Raw genomic sequence first — 21,312 nt, 5'->3', positions numbered from 1 at the left:
ACCACGGCTATGACAAAACATTTATTTGTACTATTCTAATTACATTGGTAACCAGATTATAATAACATTAAGGCACCTTGGGGGTTTGTGATATATGGCCAATATACCAAGGCTAAGGGCTGTATCCAGTCCTGAACGTTTTTTTCATTTTACTATCATCAAATAATAGAACAAGGTAATAATGATTGTTAATGATTTCTCATATGGTATCATTCAAAAACAAATTTCCCACCCATTTGGGTTGACTAATCTGTTTCTAGGAGGGGGGTCTCGTCTCACTGCTTGTCCGGCCAGCGGTTTAGAGTGAAGGGAGGTGCAGGTAGAACCCCATCAGCACTGTAAACAGGACATGCCTTAGTCACAAGGCCAGTCCCTCCATGCGTAGCGCAGGCCGGCTACATTGTTCAGGGAACAGTAATTCGTGGACACTAGGATGGCGCTAACGCCCCACTGCAGTATGGGAGCTGGGACCCACACCTTTTATCAAGGTGGAAAGGCCTGCATGACAGCATGCCGTGCTGCTGACTATAACAAAGAAAGAATTCAGACCCAGTTGATCCAGCTCATCCTGTTCATATTTGGTAGAAACACTACACCATAACTTAATTAATACACATTACAAGTACAGCAATCAGACTTGAAATATATATTTGGATTAAGTGACCAAGATTCTCTGGTTATAAATCATGTTGATATACTGGTCATTGGAATGAGACGCCCTCCTCCCCATAAGCCACAGCTCTCGCCCCTAGAGACAGTCTATAGGCCACGCCCTGCGAGTACAGGCTTACCAAATACTGTGGTATCCATTCTATGATTGTTACTTACCTGCCAAAAGGAGACATTTCATCTCCTAAGTCCATAGCAACAGCCATGAATGTGTTCTTCATACGCAGGTTGGGAGCAAAGCCATAGTCTGCAGTCTGGTGCCAGCGTATGTTTGGAAATCCCTCACTTAAGGAGGCCTTTCTATACGTAGAGACCTCAGGATAAATATATAGACAGAATCAACATAACAGCATAAGCAACAGTGGATAACATCCTGGAGTGATATATTGTCAAAGCAATGTAGTGATTCTTATGATGCTATATAGTGGCAAGAAAAGTATGTGAACCCTTTGGAAATACCTGGATTCCTGCATAAATTGGTCATACATTTTGATCTGATCTTCATCTTCATCACAACAATAGACAAACAGTCTGCTTAAACAAATATCAGTAAGTCAAAAAAAAAAATTAAAAAGGCAGACAAAACGGAGCACAGAGATATATACAATTATACGTTTTAATGTCTTTATTGAACATACCGTGTTCATAGTGCAGGGTGGGAAAAGTATGTGAACCCTTGAATTTAATAACTGGTTGACCCTCCTTTGGTAGCAATAACCTCAACCAAACATTTTCTGGAGTTGCGGATCAGACCTGCACAATGGTCAGGAGGAATTTTGGACCATTCCTCTACAAAACTGTTTCAGTGCAGCAATATTCTTGGGATGTCTGGTGTGAACTGCTCTCTTGAGGTCATGCCAAAGCATCTCAATCGGGTTGAGTTCAGGATTCTGACTGGACCACTTCTTTTAAAACCATTCTGTTGTTGATTAATTTCTGTTTTGGGTTATTGTCCTGCTGCATCATCCAAATTCTGTTGAGCTTCAATTGGTGGACATTCTCCTGAAAAATGTCTTGATAAACATGGGAATTCATTTTTCTGTCAATGATAGCATGCTGTCCAGGCCCTGAGGCAGCAAAACAGCCCCAAACCATGATGCTCCCTCCACCATACTTTACAGTTGGGATGAGGTTTTGATGTTGGTGTGCTGTGCTGTGCCTTTTTTTCTCCTTCCAAACAACTCAACTGTAGTTTCATCTGTCCACAGAATATTTTGCCAGTAGCGCTGTGGAACATCAAGGTGTACTTTTGCAATCTTCAGATGTGCAGCAATGTTGTTTTTGGACAGGAGTGGCTTCTTCCATGGAGTCCTCCCATGAACACCATTCTTATTTGGTGTTTTACATATTGTAGACTCGTCAACAGAGAGGTTAGCATGTTCCAGAGATTTCTGTAAGTCTTTAGCTCAAACTCTAGGAATCTTCTTAACCTCATTGAACATTCTGCACTGTGCTCTTGAAGTCATCTTTGCAGGATGGCCACTCTTAGGGAGAATAGAGAGCAACTGTGCTGAACTTTCTCCATTCATAGACAATTTGTCCTACTGTGGACTGATGAACATCAAGGCTTTTAAAGATACTTTTGTAACCCTTTCCAACTTTATGAAAGTCAACAATTCTTAATCTTAGGTCTTCTTTTGTTGGGTCACATCAGGCAATGCTTCTTGTGAATATCAGACTCACGTTTTGTGAGTTTTGTTATCAGCAAGGCAGCTCTAACCAACATCTCCAATCTCGTCTTATTGATTAGAATCCAGGTTAGCTGACTCCTGACTCCAATTAGCTTGGAGAAGTCATTAGTCTCGGGGTTCACATACTTTTTCAACCTACAGTGTGAATGTTTAAGTGATGTATTCAATATAAACAAGAAAAATACAACAATTTGTGTTATTTGTTTAAGTACACTATCTATTGTCGTGACTTGGATGTAGATCAGATCAAATTCAAAATTTGATGACCAATTTATGCATAAATCCTGGTAATTCCAAATGGTTCATATACTTTTTCTTGCCACCGTACATTTACAGGGAATTAGGTTTTGTCACGATTTCATTTGGTGAACAAAAAGGAGAGCAGTTGTTGATAAAGCCAATAAAAATCTATCCGGTCTATTACAATCAATTAGGGAGAACACCTTCAGAGCTGAAGCAAAGAAAATGTCTTACGGGCATGTCAGAGGTCAGACATGTTAATGTCGCTGTTACTGTATGCTAAAAGATGGGAGAAAACAGATGTGACCCCAAGCTGTTTTACCTTGGTACCAGATAGCTCCTTTGATGGTCATGTTGAGAAGTGGATGGATCATGGCATTCCACAACACAGAGTTAGTCCACACAGACAAATACATTGAAGGTGTATATGGCATGGGGAACCTGGATGAAAAGAAAATAACATAGTCCAACTGATATCAAGTACCATAGGTGAGAGGATATTTTTTAACGCAGTCCAAAAGAAACAAGACAAAAATATTCACTTGTCTACCCATCTACAATCCCTAAGTAAAGTTAAATAATTTGCATACCTAAAAAACATCTCTATTGCAAGAGTATAGCTCTAGGGGCCCTGTACACTTACCCGTTAATCCTGTCCAGGTCACAGTGTTGGAGTGCTCGTGGGGAGGACCATGTCTCTACAGGTGTTCAGGAGGTTTAAGATTAATTCCCATTATCAACTAAATGTATTAATACCATTTCACTTAGTCAGTTGGCTGACAGCTATCATTTGCATGACATTTCACATGTAATTGAGCTAATAGACTGTATGAGCCTGTCCATACTTGCTGTGGGGACAGACCAGGGCACCTCCACTCCAGCCAGGTCAGTCAGCTCAGTGTCGCTCTGCTCCAAGGCAGCCATATAAATCCGCACCTGAGGGAACTTGGAGACCTGAGCTAGCTCCTCTGATACATTGAACACCTTGAGGACGAGACATAATAATGGTATAACTCAGTTGGTAGAGCGTGGTGCTTGCAACTCCGTGGTTGTGGGTTTGATTCCCAAGGGGGACCGGTATTAAAATGCACTCAATACTCTAAGTCACTCTGGATAAGAGTGTTCGCTAAATGACTAAAATATAAATGTATTAAAACTGCAGACCCAGATTTATATTAACATTGCAGAGTCGTCTCAGAGGGAATGTTTGGAATCATGCAGTTTTCACCAGAGACGTTGTGAAAGCCATGTTGCTCTGTCCCCCACACAGCCAGACATCCCCAAACAGCACGTCTGTGAGAGTGATACCGTGGTTGTTCTGGAGGACTGCAGTCAAGTTGTAGGGACCGCCAGCTTCCATTGGGACAAGGGTCGTCCTCCATTTCCCTCGGAAGAGATCCAAAACCTTGGATCAGTGAAGGTTACACTAATCTCTTCATATACAAGGCAGAAAAAGTGGGACACTGAGCACAATTAACTTCAAACAATTTGAGTGCTTTCTTTCTTTTCCTCATTCTTACAGATGTCACCATCACCTTTATTGTACAATGTTATTTGTTAGAAAAAAAACGTCACGAGTTTAGGGATTTATCAACTTTCCTCTTTGAAATTCTGCTAATTTCATCCTCAACTTCATGACATGACTGGATAGGCACACTAAACTAAAGGCATTGTTGGGATCAGATAACTCACCGGCAGCCACACTGACAGTAGGTGCATTGTTAGTGACTGGTCCTCCTGATAGAAAGACTGTGACCTCGCCATCATCGGGTCCATAGCCCCACAACACAGCCCTCTCTGGGGCCTTCTGCAGAACCATGTGATCGCCATAATAGGAGGCAAATTGGAACCCACCGTCTGGAAAAAACAACAATTTTTCATCTACTGTATTAGAAAATATATATTTATCCATTCAATATTCAAGGCAATTCAACTAAATCATATTACTCATATTCAGACTTAGACTGTCAAATAACATCTAAATATTATCCAAACAGAAACATATATTGAAATATACACAGCATACAAACATTAGGAACACCTTCCTAATTTTGAGGTGCAAAAGCTTCAATTTGCCAAGGCATAGACTCCACAAGGTGTTGAAAGAGTTCCACAGGGATGCTGGCCTGTGTTGACTCCAATGATTCCCACAGTTCTCAAGTTGGCTGGATGTCCTTTGGGTGGTGAACCATTCTTGATACCAGTGGTGTAAAGTACTTAAGTAAAAATACATTTTCCTTGACACCCAAAAGTACTTGTTACATTTTGAGTGCTTAGCAAGACAGGAAAATAGTCTAAATTCACACACTTATCAAGAGAACATCCCTGGTCATCCCTACTGCGTCTGATCTGGCGGACACACTAAACACATGCTTCGTTTGTAAATAATGTCTGAGTGTTGGAGCGTGCCCTGGCTAATCGGTAAAAAAAAAGAATGGTGCCATCTGATTTGCTTAATATAAGGAATTTGAAATTATTTATACTTTTGATACTTAAGTATATTTGAGCAATTACATGTACTTTTGATACTTAAGTATATTTAAAACCAAATACTTTTAGTATTTTACTGGGTGACTCATTTTTACGTGAGTCATTTTCTATGAGGGAATTTACTTTTACTCAAGTATGACAATTGGGTACTTTTTCAACCACTTAATACACACGGGAAACTGTTGAGCGTTAACCCAGCAGCGTTGTAGTTCTTGACACACTCAAACCGGTGCGCCTTGCACCTGCAACCATACCCCGTTCAAAGGCACTTATATCTTTTGTCTTGCCCGTTCACTCTTGGAATGGCACACAATCCATGTCTCAAATGGTCTCAAGGCTTAAAAATCATTTTTTTACCTGTCTTCTCCCCTTCATATTCACTAAATGAAGTGTATTTAACTGGTGACATAAGGGATCATAGTTTTCACCTGAATCCACCTGGTCAGTCTGTCATGGAAAGAGCAGGTGTTCAGATTGGCTACCTAAGTAGGTAATTTCTAGCAAAAAAATACTATTTTTTTCCCTCCTGCAGTGGATCCTTCTGGTATGGAGCCTCAACTGTCTATTGACAGACCCCAGCCAACCTAATTAGTATTTTGTGTCATTTTGCTAGATAGTTTCTAATTAATATAACATGTGTTCATGAACATTAACCCCTAATTATTATTCATCTTGTGTGGAATTGTTTCACTGATTCTCTGCATTATCCACAGGGTAACTATCAACTTGTGAGTCTGCAATGGGCAGACATTCATCAATTAGCAACATTTTCAAGTCATTAGAATACTTGGCAACATATTTATTAAATATATTTTACTAGCTCAACCGCATGCTGGCAAAATGTATTTCCACACCATATTTAAATATATAAACATGTAGAAATTATGAAAATGCTCAATTTTGTAATATGTTCATACTTAAACATACACTGAGTATACTAAACATTAGGAACACCTTCCTAATATTGAGTATCTTGACACATTGATGAGTTCACAGTTGCCTTCACAGTACAATGTGTAATTCAATGTAGCTACAAACAATGACACAATACATCAAACCTCTGAACTGAAAAAAATGTACTATATTATGAAACAAATAAATGATTTAAAGAATGATAGTAAAAATCTATGAGCACCTTAAATTAAATTCTGGGCCAAAAAATGCAAACTCAGCTCCATTCATTGAATCAGATGGCTCATTCATCAACACCCACTGATACTAACAACTACTTTTATGATTATTTTTTAATTGGCAAGATTAGTAAACTTAGGCATGACATGCAAGCAACAAATCTTGACACTACACATCCAAGTAGAACTGACCAAATTATGAAAGACAAGTAATTTTGAATTCCGTAAAGTGAGTGTGAAAGAGGTGAAAAAATTGTTGTCTATCAACAATGACAAGCCACCGGGGTCTGACAATCTGGATGGAAAATTACTGAAGATAATAGCGGACGATATTGCCACTCCTATTTGCCATATCTTCAGTCTAAGCCTACTAGAAGGCACCCCGCTCCTCCGCTCTCTCCACTGGCTTCCAGTTGAAGCTCGCATCCGCTACAAGACCATGGTGCTTGCCTACGGAGCTATGAGGGGAACGGCACCTCAGTACCTCCAGGCCCTGATCAGGCCCTACACCCAAACAAGGGCACTGCGTTCATCCACCTCTGGCCTGCTCGCCTCCCTACCACTGAGGAAGTACAGTTCCCGCTCAGCCCAGTCAAAACTGTTCGCTGCTCTGGCCCCCCAATGGTGGAACAAACTCCCTCACGACGCCAGGACAGCGGAGTCAATCACCACCTTCCGGAGACACCTGAGACCCCACCTCTTTAAGGAATACCTAGGATAGGATAAAGTAATCATTCTCACCCCCCTTAAAAGATTTAGATGCACTATTGTAAAGTGGCTGTTCCACTGGATGTCATAAGGTGAATGCACCAATTTGTAAGTCGCTCTGGATAAGAGCGTCTGCTAAATGACTTAAATGTAAATGTAAATGTAGAAAGTGTGTGCCCGCAGACCTGGAGGGCAGCAAAAGTCATTCCGCTACCCAACAATAGTAAAGCTGCCTTTACTGGCTCAAATAGACAACCAATTACCAACACTTAGTAAACATTTAGAAAAAAATTGTGTTTGACCAGATACAATGCTATTTTACAGTAAACAAACTGACAACAGTCTTTCAGCATGCTTATAGGTAAGGACATTCAATAAGCACAGCAGTTACACAAATGACTCATGATTGGCTGAGAGAAATTGATGATAAAAATATTGTGGGGGCTGTTTTCTTAGACTTCAGTGCGGCTTTTGACATTATCAATCATAGGCTGCTGCTGGAAAAACGTGTGTTATGGCTTTACACTTCCTGCAAAATTGTGGATAAAGAGTTACCTGTCGAACTGAACAGAGGTTGTTCTTTAATAGAAGCCTCTCCAACATAATCCAGGTAGAATCAGGAATTCCCCAGGGCAGCTGTCTAGGCTCCTTACTCTTTAAAATCTTTACTAACGACATGACATTTTGAGTAAAGCCAGTATGTCTATGTATGCGGGTGACTCAACACTATACACATCAGTGAAGAATTACTGCAACACTTAACAAAGAGCTGCAGTTGTTTCAGAATGGGTGGCAAGGAATAAATTAGTCAAATATTTAAAAAACTAAAAGCATTGTATTTTGGACTAATCATTCAAACCCTTAACCTCAACTAAATATTCTAATGAATAATGTGGAAATTGAGCAAGTTGAGGTAACTAAACTGCTTGGAGTAATTCTGGATTGTAAACTGTCATGGTCATAACATGTTGATACAACAGTAGCTAAGATGGGGAGATGTCTGTCCATAATAAAGCGCTGCTCTGCCCTAACAACACTATCAACAAGGCAGGTCCTACAGGCCCTAGTTTTGTAGCACCTGGACTACTGTTCAGTCTTGTGGTCAGGTGCCACAAAGACGGATTACATTACAATTGGCTCAGAATAGGGCAGCACGGCTGGCCCTTAATAAATGTACACAGAGAGCAAACATTAATAATATGCATGTCAATCTCTCATGGCTCAAAGTGGAGGAGAGATTGACTTCATCAATACTTGTTTTTGTAAGAAGTGTTGACAAGCTGAATGCCCCGGACACCCATGCATAGCCCACAAGACATACCTACAGAGGTCTCTTCACAATCCCCAAGTTCAGAACAGACTATGGGAGGCGCACAGTACTACATAGAGCAATGACTACATGGAACTCTATTCCACATAAGCAGTAGAATCATAAAAAATAAAACGTACAACTTATGGAACAGCGGGTACTATGGACACACACGCACACACACACAGGTACATTGTAATGTTATATAATGCTATGTTTTATCTTTTGTTTTATATGTGATTTAAGTGCCTTAATGTGTCTGGACCCCAGGAAGAGTAGCTGCGCTGCCTTGGCAGCAGCTAATGGGGATCCCTAATAAATACAAAATACCTCTAGGCTACATTTTCCATATACTTTTAGAAGGAATAAAATAGTCATAGATTCCATTAGTGACAGGCTCATGTTGTTGACAGCTCAATTCTGACAGGTAGACCACTGCAATAAAACAATAGGGATTAAACTAATCAAAGTGTATTTGTCACGTGCGCCCAATACAACAGTGAAATGCTTACTTACAGGCTCTAACCAATAGTGCAGAAAAAGGTATTAGGTGAACAATAGGTAAGTAAAGAAATAAAACAACAAGACATTGAATAGACTCAGAAGCATACAAGGATCCTGAAATAGTTAGAAAACACAAACATATCCTCAGACACATTGTCTACCTTTACTTACAAGCTAACTAGGCTACACTATAGAGCAAATAAGAAAGAAATGCCTCTAAGATTGATTGAAGCAGGCTGCTGAAACGTATTGGAGGTGGAAACGTTGTGGTGATTTCCACATGTAGCAGAGAAATAAAAACAAATAGGGCACTGAGTGACAGCTATCATTGTAACTAGCTAGCATTATAACCTTAGTCAGCTAATGAAAGTTGTGTGCAGCATTTCAGTTAAAACGAAATGCTGAAACAATTATTCCATTAAAAGTCTACCAGCCTACCTGTCACGAGATGACTTTACGAGCTGTTGACATTTGACTCTTGCCATTACATAATTAGAGTGAAACTGTGTCGGATTCCAGACATCATTAATATTTGGACATGCACACAGATATTCTGAAATAGCTATATTCTTTGATATCTCTTATTTCAGCGGGCTCGGCAATATAGCTATAAAAATTCAAATCAAATGTTGTCACATGCGCCGAATACAACATGCGTACTTACAAGCCCTTAACCAACAGCGCAGTTCAAGAAGAGTTAAGAAAGTATTTACCAAGTAGACTAAAGTAAAAAATTATAATAAAAAGTACCAGAATAACAATAACAAGGCTATATACAGGGGGCACCGGTACCGAGTCAGTGTGCAGGGGGTACAGGTTAGTTGAGGTAATTTGTAAATGTAGGTAGGGGTGAAGTGACTATACATAGATGATACAAAACGAGTAGCAGCAGTGTGCAAAAGGGGGGTCAATGTAAATTGTCCGATGGCGATTTTATTAATTGTTCAGCTGTGTAATGGCTTGGAGGTAGAAGCTGTTGCGGAGCCTTTTGGTCCTAGACTTGTCGCTCTGGGTACAGCTTGCCGTGCGGTAGCAGAGAAAATAGTTTATAACTTGGTGACTGGAGTCTCTGACAATTGTATGGGCTTTCCTCTGACACCACCTATTATATAGGTCCTGGATGACAGGAAGCTTAGCCCCAGTGATGTACTGGGCCGTTCACATTACCCTCTGTAGCGCCTTGCCGTGCAGTTGCCATACCAGGCGGTGATGCAACCAGTCAGGATGCTCTCGATGGTGCAGCTGTGGAACCTTTTGAGGATCTGGGGACGCATGCCAAATCTTTTCAGTCTCCAGAGGGGGAAAAGGTTTTGTCATGTCCTCTTCACTGTCTTGGTATGTTTGGACCATGATAGTTTGTTGGTGATGTGGACACCAAGGAACTTGAAACTCTCGACCCGGTCTACTAAAGCCCCGTCGATGTTAATTGGGGCCTGTTAGGCCCACCTTTTCCTCTAGTGCACAATCAGCTCCTTTGTCTTTCTACATTGAGGGAGAGGATGTTGTCCTGGTACCACAATGACAGTTCTCTGACCTCCCCCTATAGGCAGTCTCATTGTCGGGGATCAGGCCTACTGCTGTTGTGTCGTCAGCAAATGATGGTGTTGGAGTTGTCTTTGACCCCGCAGTCATGGGTGAACAGGGAGTACAGGAGGGGGACTGATTACACACCTCTGAGGGGCCCCAGTGTTAAGGATCAGCGTGGCAGATGTGTTGTTGCCATACATTTAGTTATATATCAAATCAAATGTATTTATAAAGCCCTTCTTACATCAGCTGATATCTCAAAGTGCTGTACAGAAACCCAGCCTAAAACCCCAAACAGCAAGCAATGCAGGTGTAGAAGCACGGTGGCTAGGAAAAACCCCCAAGAAAGGAACCTAGGGAGAAACCTAGAGAGGAAACAGGCTATGAGGGGTGGCCAGTACTCTTCTGTCTGTGCTGGGTGGAGATTATAACAGAACATGGCCAAGATGTTCAAATGTTCATAGATGACGAGCAGGGTCAAATAATAATAATCACAGTGGTTGTCGAGGGTGCAACAGGTGAGCACTGAGTAAACAGGTGAGCACTGAGTAAACAGGTGAGCACTGAGTAAATGTCAGTTGGCTTTTCATAGCTGATCATTCAGAGTATCTCTACCACTCATGCTGTCTCTAGAGTTGAAAACAGCAGGTCTGGGACAGGTAGCATGACTGGTGAACAGGTCAGGGTTCCATAGCCACAGGCAGAACAGTTGAAACTGGAGCAGCAGCACGGCTGGGACCCAGACAGGAAGACCACAACAGTGACTCAACCCACTCAAGTGACGCACCCCTCCTAGGGACGGCATGTAAGAGCACCAGTTAGCCAGTGACTCAGCCCCTGTAATAGGGGTAGAGGCAGAGAATCCCAGTGGAGAGAGGGGAACCGGCCAGGCAGAGATGGCAAAGGCGGTTCGTTGTCCAGTACCTTTTTGTTCACCTTCACACTCCTGGACCAGACTACACTCAATAATAGGACCTACTGAAGAGATGAGTCTTCAATAAAGACTTAAAGGTTGAGACCGAATCTGCGTCTCTCACATGGGTAGGTAGACCATTCCATAAAAATGGAGCTCTATAGGAGAAGCCATCCTCTCTTGGGGAATACTGCTTTTTAGTTAGCTTTGCGACAGAATCAAAAATACATTTTGGATTGTTCTTATTTTCCTCAATTAAGTTGGAAAAAATAGGATGATCGAGCAGCAGTGAGGGCTCTTCGATACTGCACGGTACTGTCTTTCCAAGCAAGTCGGAAGATTAGCATTAGAGTCTTTCTATAAATAAGTGGGGCCAATGTGTGACATTGGGATCAACATTTCAAAATGGTTTGAAACAAAACTAAAAATAATGTTTATGCAGTTTCACATGTCATGTGTACTTAGAGGAATATGTAAATTGGCCCATAATTCCAGCCTTACAACATAGGCCTAAGGCTATACATCCTTTAAGCAGAGTTCATACAGACATTGACAATTCAAATTCAAGGACTTAATTGTAATTTAAGGGCCTTAATGTTATACAATTGTATAACATATATAATTATACATATAGGGGCTAATATAGAAGCGAAGACACCCTTGATACAAATCAGTATTCAATGTCCATCCATGTCTGAGAAATTCGGGAGATGACGTGGAAACCGGCCCCTAGGGGCAACAGTGAGCGGTGTTACCTTCAAGTAGGTTTTGGCGTTGCGGACGGCGTTTGCAGATGGGTGTAAGCACCTGCCTCTGGTGTCAAAGGTTGCATATTTGAATACAGCAATTTAAAGTTGTTTGATATTTTAGTTTTAAGCCTATCCCAAACCTTACAATTTCAGAGTTAAGGCCTAAACTTAACCTTAAACACTTTGAAATTTGACGTTTGGAACAACTTTGAAATTTGACGTTTGAGAAACATTGATGAACGTCTAATTCTGACGTGAGACAGAGCTTGTTGCAGCTATTGATTATAGCTATGTTCCCCCTTGTATTGTAATGTGGGGCAGCAGGTAGCCTAGTGGTTAGAGTGTGGGAACTGCAACCGAAGGGTTGCTCGAGCTGACAAGGTAAAAATCTGTTGTTCTGCTCCTGAACAAGGCAGTTAACCCACTGTTCCTAGGCCTTGATTGAAAATAAGAATGTGTTCTTAACTGACTTGCCTAGTTAAATAGAGGTTAAATAAAAAAAGAAATTAAAATGTAATGAAATTAAAAAATTAGCAGATTATCAATGACTTAAACCACTGTAACAAGTTGTCCAGCATCGGAAATCCTCACTCGTACCCTAGTTTATAGAAAGACTCATCATCTAAATTGTGCAGCTAAATATCAATGCATTACCTAAATTGTGGTGATTGGTTTTGTAGATAATTATGTAGTTATGTTCAAGAGAATTCAAAGATGCACACACTGAAATATTGCCAGCAGTTTCACACTGATGACTCAAGTGGAAACCAGGGTTCCGGTCTAGATGTTCAGGTTTCGACTGCTCATACAGTTTTGCTTCGGTACTGCAGTTGAACTTACGCGGACCCAGAAATAAGAACTCCATTGCTGGAACAAGAACAAGCAGGACTCATATGATATTCTCCAAACACCCCACAGGTCAGACATCCCAATTAATCGCAAAAGGAAGCGACACAGAGGACGAAGAGCCGGATGCCTCGTCCGGACCTGCAGAAGGCGAGTAGGAAAGCTGCCTTTACCGTCAATATTACTCACAAACATGCAATCATTGGACAATAAACTAGACTAGAGGTACGATCACGAATATCCTACCAATGGGACCTACCTCCTACCTCTGTTTCACGGAAACGTGGCTGAATGATGACATGGATATTCAGATATTCAGGAGGGGGGTGCATATTTGTAAACAACAGCTGGGGCAGGAAATCTAAGGGATTCTCTAGATTTTTGAGATAAATTGCAGGCCACACTACTTGCCTAGAGAGTTCTCAGCTATACTTTCCGTGGCTGTTTATTTACCACCACAAACAGATGCTGGTACTAAGACCGCACTCAGTCAGCTATATAAGGGAATAAGCAAACAGGAAACCACTCACACAGAGGCGGCGCTCCTAGTAGCAGGAGACTTTAATGCAGGGAAACTTAATAAATCAGTTCTACCAAATCTCTATCAACATGTTAAATGTGCAACCAGAGGGAAAACAATTCTAGATCACATGTACTCCACAAACAGAGACTCGTACAAAGCTCTCCCTCGCCCTCCATTTGGTAAATCCGACCACAACTCTATCCTCCTGATTCCTGCTTACAAGCTACAATTAAAGCAGGAAGCACTAGTGACTCGGTCTATAAAAAAATGGTCAGATGAAGCAGATGCTAGGACTGTTTTGCTATCAGAGACTGGGACATGTTCCGGGATTCTTCTGATGACATTGAGGAATACACCACGTCAGTCACTGGATTTATCAATAAGTGCATTGAGGACGTCGTCCCCGCAGTGACTGTACGTACATACCCCAACCAGAAGCCATGGATTCCAAGCAATATTCGCACTGAGCTAAAGGGTAGAGCTGCCGCTTTCAAGGTGCGGGACTCTAACCCGGAAGATTACAAGAAATCCGGCTATGCTCTGCGATGAACCATCAAACAGGCAAAGCGTCAATACAGGGCTAAGATTGAATCATACTACACCGGCTCCGACACTCGTCAGATGTGGCAGGGCTTGCAAACTATTACAGACTACAAAGGGAAGCACAGCCGCAAGCTGCTCAGTGACACGAGCCTACCAGATGAGCTACAGTAAATCACTTCTATGCTCGCTTCGAGGCAAGCAACACTGAGGCATGCATGAGAGCATCAGCTGTTCCGGACGACTGTGTGACCCCGCTCTCCATAGCCGACGTGAGTAAGACCTTTAAACAGGTCAACATACACAAGGCTGCGGGGCCAGATGGATTACCAGGACGTGTGCTCCGGGCATGTGCTGACCAACTGACAGGTGTCTTCACTGACATTTTCAACATGTCCCTGATTGAGTCTGTAATACCAACATGCTTCAAGCAGACCACTATAGTCCCTGTGCCCAAGAACACAAAGGCAACCTGTCTAAATAACTACAGACCCGTAGCCATGAAGTGCTTTGAAAGGCTGGTAATGGCTCACAACACCATTATCCCAGAAACCCTAGACCCACTCCAATTTGCATACCGCCCAAACAGATCCACAGATGATGCAATCTCTATTGCACTCCACACCGCCCTTTCCCACCTGGACAAATGGAACACCTATGTGAGAATGCTATTCATTGACTACAGCTCAGCGTTCAGCACCATAGTACCCTCAAAGCTCATCACTAAACTAAGGAACCTGGGACTGAACACCTCCCTCTGAAACTGGATCCTGGACTTCCTGACGGGCCGCCCCCAAGTGGTGAGGGTAGGTAGCAACACATCTGCCACACTGATCCTCAGCATTGGAGCTTCCCAGGGGTGGTTGCTCAGTCCCCTCCTGTACTCCCTGTTCACCCATGACTGCATGGCCAGGCACAACTCCAACACCATCATTAAGTTTGCAAACGACACAACAGTGGTAGGCCTGATCACCGACAACGACGAGACAGCCTATAGGGAGGAGGTCAGAGACCTGGCCGGGTGGTGCCAGAATAACAACCTGTCCCTCAACGTAACCAAGACTAAGGAGATGATTGTGGACTACAGGAAAAGGAGCACCGAGCACATACCCATTCTCATCGACGGGCTGTAGTGGAGCAGGTTGAGAGCTTCAAATTCCTTGGTGTCCACATCAACAACAAACTAGAATGGTCCAAACACACCAAGACAGTCGTGAAGAGGGCACGACTACGCCTATTCCCCCTCAGGAAACTAAAAGATTTGGCATGGGTCCTGCGATCCTCAAAAGTGTCTATAGCTACAGCATTGAGAGCATCCTGACCGGTTGCATCACTGCCTGGTAAGTCAATTGCTCGGCCTAAGGCATTTCACAGCAGAAGATATTAAAATGTTATATTCATCCAATGTCTGCCATCTTTTTGGATAATGTGATGATGTCATCGCTGCTTGTGCTGCTCCCTGTGCTATAGCCCAGCACGGACTTGAATTTTAAGCCCGAGCCCTACCCACAACGTTTAGGGCCTACCCTTACCAGGCCCGATTGCTTCTGACAAATTTAAGGCTGGAGGACAAAGCTGGAGATCACTGTCATGCTGATTGAGTTCGAATAAAAGACTGGAAGCTTCAAAAGGAGGGTGGTGTTTGGAATCATTGTTCTTCCTCTGTCAACCATGGTTACCTGCAAGGAAACACGTGCTGTCATCATTGCTTTGCACAAAAAGGGCTTTACAGGCAAGGATATTGCTACCAGTAATATTGAACCTAAATCAACCATTTATCGGATCATAAAGAACTTCAAGGAGAGTGGTTCAATTGTTTGAGAAGAAGGCTTCAGGGCACCCAAAAAAGTCCAACAAGCGCCTGGACCGTCTCTTAAAGCAAAGAAGCCATTTTTTTCTCCAGGAAAAACATCAGGGACAGACTGATATTCTGCAAAAGGTACAGACTGCTGAGGACTGGGGTAAAGTCATTTTCTCTGATGAATCCCCTTTCCATTTGTTTGGGGCATCTGGAAAAAAGCTTGTCCGGAGAAGACAAGGTGAGCGCTACCATCAGTCCTGTGTCATGCCAACCGTAAAGCATCCTGAGACCATTCATGTGTGGGGTTGCTTCTCAGCCAAGGGAGTGGGCTCACTCACAATTTTGCCTAAGAACACAGCCATGAATAAAGAATGGTACCAACACATCCTCCGAGAGCAGTTTATCCCAACCATCCAGGAACAGTTTGGTGACCAACAATGCCTTTTCCAGCATGATGGAGCACCTTGCCATAAGGAAAAAGTAACTAAGCGGCTCGGGGAACAAAACATCGATATTTTGGGTCAATGGTAAGGAAACTCCCCAGACCTTAATCCCATTGACAACTTGTGGTCAATCCTCAAGAGGCGGGTGGACAAACAAAAACCCACAAATTCTGACAAACTCCAAGCATTGATTATGCAAGAATGGGCTGCCATCAGTCAGGATGTGGCCCAGAAGTTAATTGACAGCAAGCCAGGGCGGATTGCAGAGGTCCTGAAAAAGAAGGGTCAACACTGCAAATATTGACTCTTTGCATCAAATTCATATAATTGTCAATAAAAGCCTTTGACACCTATGAAATGCTTGTAATTATACTTAAGTATACCATAGTAACATCTGACAAAAATATCTAAAGACACTGAAGCTGCAATGTTTGTGGAATTAATATTTGTGTCATTCTCAAAACTTTTGGCCATGACTGTACTCTGCTCATGGGGGCTATAAAAATGTGAGTATCCATAGTAACAGGTCCACTTAGGCTGCACTGCTCAATGAAGAGACAGGAGAGAGAAGTTAGCTGTATGCTACTTTGTCACTCTAAACTCCAACAAAACTCAAGGAACAATATTATTGTCTGTGAAATCTCTCCGTTTTTTCAGTTTCTTCAGAAAGTATTCCCACCCTTTGACTTATTCCACATTTTGTTGTGATACATTCTGAATTCAGGATGTATTTAATAGATTTTTATCTCACTCATCTATCATGTTTTTAGATGTTTTTATACATTTTTTGAAAATGAATAACAGAAATTGAAGTATTCACAACCCTGAGTCAATACATGTTAGAATCACCTTTGGCTGTGATTACAGCTGTGAGTCTTTCTGGGTAAGTCTTTAAGAGCTTTGCACACCTGGATTGTACAATATTTTCACATTATTATTTAAAGAATTCTTCAAGCTGTCAAATTGGTTGTTTATCATTGCTAGACAGCCTGTTTTGGAATGTATAATAGTAACTTAGAGCACCCTATTAAAACATGACCAAATTACAAACTTGTAATTTAAATTAATTGTTATAGTATTAATGTTTTTCTAAAATGTTGGGTTTCAGGTTCTCCAAATCAGCTCTAACTTCAGACAAGTTATGAATAATGTGAGAACATAAGGCTACATTCCAATATTGATATTAGCATACCACTTAGGATGCATGCATTGCTTCATTCTAAGTGGTATGCTTGTGTGGGTTTTGGAATGTGGAAAAATACATTTACCAGTGACTTTATGTTCCAGAATCCATCCTTGGGACAAGAAGGACGAGGCCTATAGATTTTCTCTAGGGGAGAGAGCTGTGGCTTATGGGGAGAAGGGTGTCTCACTCAATTCACATATCTTTGAGGTAAGTCTGATCGCTGTAGTTGTAATGTTTACTTGTGTAATGTATAGTGTAGCGGTTTTACAGATCAGGAACTGCATGGGCTGAATGAACTGGTTCTGTGGAAATATTTAATTTGTTATTGTGTCAACAGCTTGGAATGTTGTCATGCAGGCTTTTACACCTTGCTTAAGAGAAATGTAAAAAACAAAACAAAAAACAACAACGTAATATTCATAATCTCCAGCACCACATCAACATGTGAAAATGTCTGTTTTGTAGTAAAAAAAAAAAAAAGAAGGCAACGCCTACTCATTTGTTAGAATCACACAATGATGTCATTGGAAACACTTATCTTTCTCTATCTTTATTGCTATAAAACATAGACGTGCCATTTTCACATATGAATTTGAAATAGATTTTTGTTCCCCCTTTTAAAGGGATAGTTTGTCAATGAGGCACTTTATCTACTTTCCTAAAGTCAAATGAACTCGTGGATACAATTTTTATGTATCTGCGTCCAGCATGAAGAGGTAGTTTCGCGACTCAATGCTAACTAGCATTGGCGCAATGACTGAAAGTCTGAAGGAACAGATGCTAAAGCTAGTTAGCAACTTTCTTTAAACTGCACGCAGATGCATACATTTTTTATCCACAAGTTCATCTGACTCAGGGGAAGTAGTTATAAAGGATGTCATTGCCAAAATCCCAAACTACCCCTTTAAGCAAGGCGTAAAAGCCTGCTTGACAACATGCTGAGTTGTTGACACAAGAACAAATAATTCAACAGATCCAGTACATCAAGCCCTTCCAGTTCAAGGTCGGTAGAAATGCTACACTATACCCAAGTACACATTCCAACTACACATTGGCATGTATTCATAGTTGCCAACGGAAGCCAGGCTTCCCCCCAAAAAATGTACCAAGAAAGAAATTGAAATATACAATCTCTTTCGTCTGCGTTTCATAATTTTCCATTTGCAAGAGGCACCGGAGAAAGCATCTGAGCAAGCAAAACAAAGCCCCTCTATCTCTGTATGTTTAGCCCATCTATGTGATGCTGTGTGGTCAAAAAGAGAGAAATTATTGCGAAGAAAGCCAGCGAGGATTTGGTCTCACTTCATAATAAAATGTTTTATAGTAAATAGCTAATCAGCTAAGTAAGCTGAGTGAGCTCAACTGTGAATGGTGCCGACGTACCACAAAAAGTGTCAAGGGAAGACCGTTTGGATTTGGCTTCACATCAATCACATGCCAAACGTCATTGACAGAAAATACTTAAATTGTTGTGTCGTTGTCCTCCCGTGGATAATAGCTAGCTAAAATTGTCCCTCGTCTAAATTATCCATGGATGGAAATATGGATTTGGACTTTAAATGAATTCTCTGTACTGACCAATGATTATAACGGCAGTTCTGATCCAACCATAGATTCATACATTGTGCCCCTGGCCTGAGAGGATGGAAGTTCAATGTAGCTAGATGTTGTAGGGTAATGTTAACTAGCTGGCTCGTCGTTGCCCATGGAAGGAAGTTAGGCTAGCGAGCAAGCATTTCAGCCAGGTACTGTAGCCTAGGACAACAACTACTAAAAGCGTGTTCCTGGAATGCTGCAGGTATTGCAGGATTTTATTCCAACTAGGCACTACATCTGACCAACTGAGCTTGATCAATTGATCAGTTCAGTGAATGCCTAAATACAACATACCTGGTCTTCCGGGTCGGTTAAATCAAAAACATGAAGTGCCTGCGGCACTACAGGACCGTATGATTGCCTACCCCTGGTGTACTGCATGACAGAGTCATAGACTGTTTCGGCAACATGAAAGAGAGAAGGTTGTCATTGGCATTTCTCCACAAGTAGGGTGAGTCAACATGTTTTTTTAAAACTTGAAAGCACACACACAATCCAGTACCATGGACAGCAACATCATATTTAGCTTACGTTGAATGGACTACATCGTTTTTGGTATCTTTTAGTTCTCACTGTATTTGACGAAGCATAGGTGATTTGATGACGTTGAAGTTGAAATGGTGCTGGAATAGTGGAGGTAACTCCTGTTTTCTTTGTGACTTGCAGTAACTCTTCGTGGGTCTAAATCAAAATGACTAGTTATTTAGTCGTTCGAAAATATTGGAACCATTCATTTGCTTTACCATGCTATAGGTAATGTAACTGTTTGTTACATGCAATATGCTTTGTGGACTTCACCGGAAAGATGTTAATCTCCGGTTTTGTGATGAAACAAAGGTGAGGTTGAATTTATTCTACCAGTCTTTTTTATTGTCTTGGCCTTAGTTCATATGCCTTGCCACTGTGATATCAGCCTAACAGATTATAGAGTAAACAACACAATTATTACAATCCATAGGTTATAATAGGGCTTCTTATAAAAGTTGGAATATGGCATTTATTTCTGGCTTGGCTTCTCCTGTGATTTTACCCACGCACCGCAAGTACAATCATCAGACTTACCTCAAAGATACACTACCATTCAAAAGTTTGGGGTCACTTAGAAATGACCTTGTTTTTCATGAAAACGTACATGAAATGAATTGCAAAATGAATAGGAAATATAGTCAAGACGTTGACAAGGTTATAAATAATGGTTTTTAATTTAAATAAAGTGTCCTTCAAAGAAACCTCCATTTGCAGCAATGACAGCCTTGCAGACCTTTGGCATTCTAGTTGTCAATTTGTTGAGGTAATCTGAAGAGATTTCACCCCATGCTTCCTGAAGCTTGATGGGCACTTCTTATGTACCATACGGTCAAGCTGATCCCACAACAGCTCAATAGGGTTAAGGTCCGGTGACTGTGCTGACCACTCCATTATAGACAGAATACCAGCTGATTGCTTCTTCCCTAAATAGTTCTTATAGTTTGGAGCTGTGCTTTGTTGTTGGAGGAAACTGGCTCCAATTAAGCGCTGTCCACAGGGTATAAGGCATGGCGTTGCAAAATGGATTGATAGCCTTCCTTCTTCAAGATCCCTTTTACCCTGTACAAATCTCCCACTTGACCACCACCAAAGCACCCCCAGACCATCTCATTGCTTCCACCATGATTGACTGATGGTATCAAGCACTCCTCCAGCATCTTTTCTGCATCTCACGCATGTTCTTCTTTGTGATCTGAACACCTCAAACTTAGATTTGTCTGTCCATAAAACCTTTTTCCAATCTTCCTCTGTCCAGTGTCTGTGGTCTTTTGCCCATTTTAATATTTTATTTTTATTGGCCAGTCTGAGATATGTCTTTTTCTTTGCAACTCTGCCTAGAAGGCCAGCATCCCGGAGTCGCCTCTTCACTATTGATGTTGAGACTGCTGTTTTGCGGGTACTATTTAAAGAAGCTGCCAGTTAAGAACTTGAGGCATCGGTTTAACAAACTAGACACACTAATACAAACTCAGCAAAAAATAAATGTCCCTTTTTCAGGAACCTGTCTTTGAAAGATAATTCGTAAAAATCCAAATAACTTCACAGATCTTCATTGTAAAGGGTTCAAACACTGTTTCCCATGCTTGTTCAATGAACCATAAACAATTAATTAACATGCACCTGCGGAACGGTCGTTAAGACACTAACAGCTTAGAGATGGTAGGTAATTAAGGTCACAGTTATGAAAACTTAGGACAGTAAAAAGAGGCCTTTCTATGGACTCTGAAAAACACAAAAAAAAAGATGGCCAGGGTCCCTGCTCATCTGCGTAAATGTGCCTTAGGCATGCTGCAAGGTGGCATGAGGACTGCAGATGTGGTCTGGGCAATAAATTGCAATGTCCGTACTGTGAGACACATAATACAGGGCTACAGGCCAGACAGCTGATCATCCTCGCAGTGGCAGACCATGTGTAACAA

The 21,312-nt window shown here is 41.5% G+C and overlaps 1 pseudogene; it reads right to left on the bottom strand.

The window, feature by feature from the left end:
- Positions 1-354: 354 nt before the first annotated feature.
- On the bottom strand, positions 355-4,993 carry LOC118396876 (sialate O-acetylesterase-like; annotated as a pseudogene).
- Between the last annotated feature and the right edge of the window lie 16,319 nt (positions 4,994-21,312).

The sequence above is a fragment of the Oncorhynchus keta genome, chromosome 18, assembly GCF_023373465.1.
Source record: "Oncorhynchus keta strain PuntledgeMale-10-30-2019 chromosome 18, Oket_V2, whole genome shotgun sequence".
NCBI classification, from domain to species: domain Eukaryota; kingdom Metazoa; phylum Chordata; class Actinopteri; order Salmoniformes; family Salmonidae; genus Oncorhynchus; species Oncorhynchus keta.
This window is presented reverse-complemented; position numbering and strand designations above follow the sequence as displayed.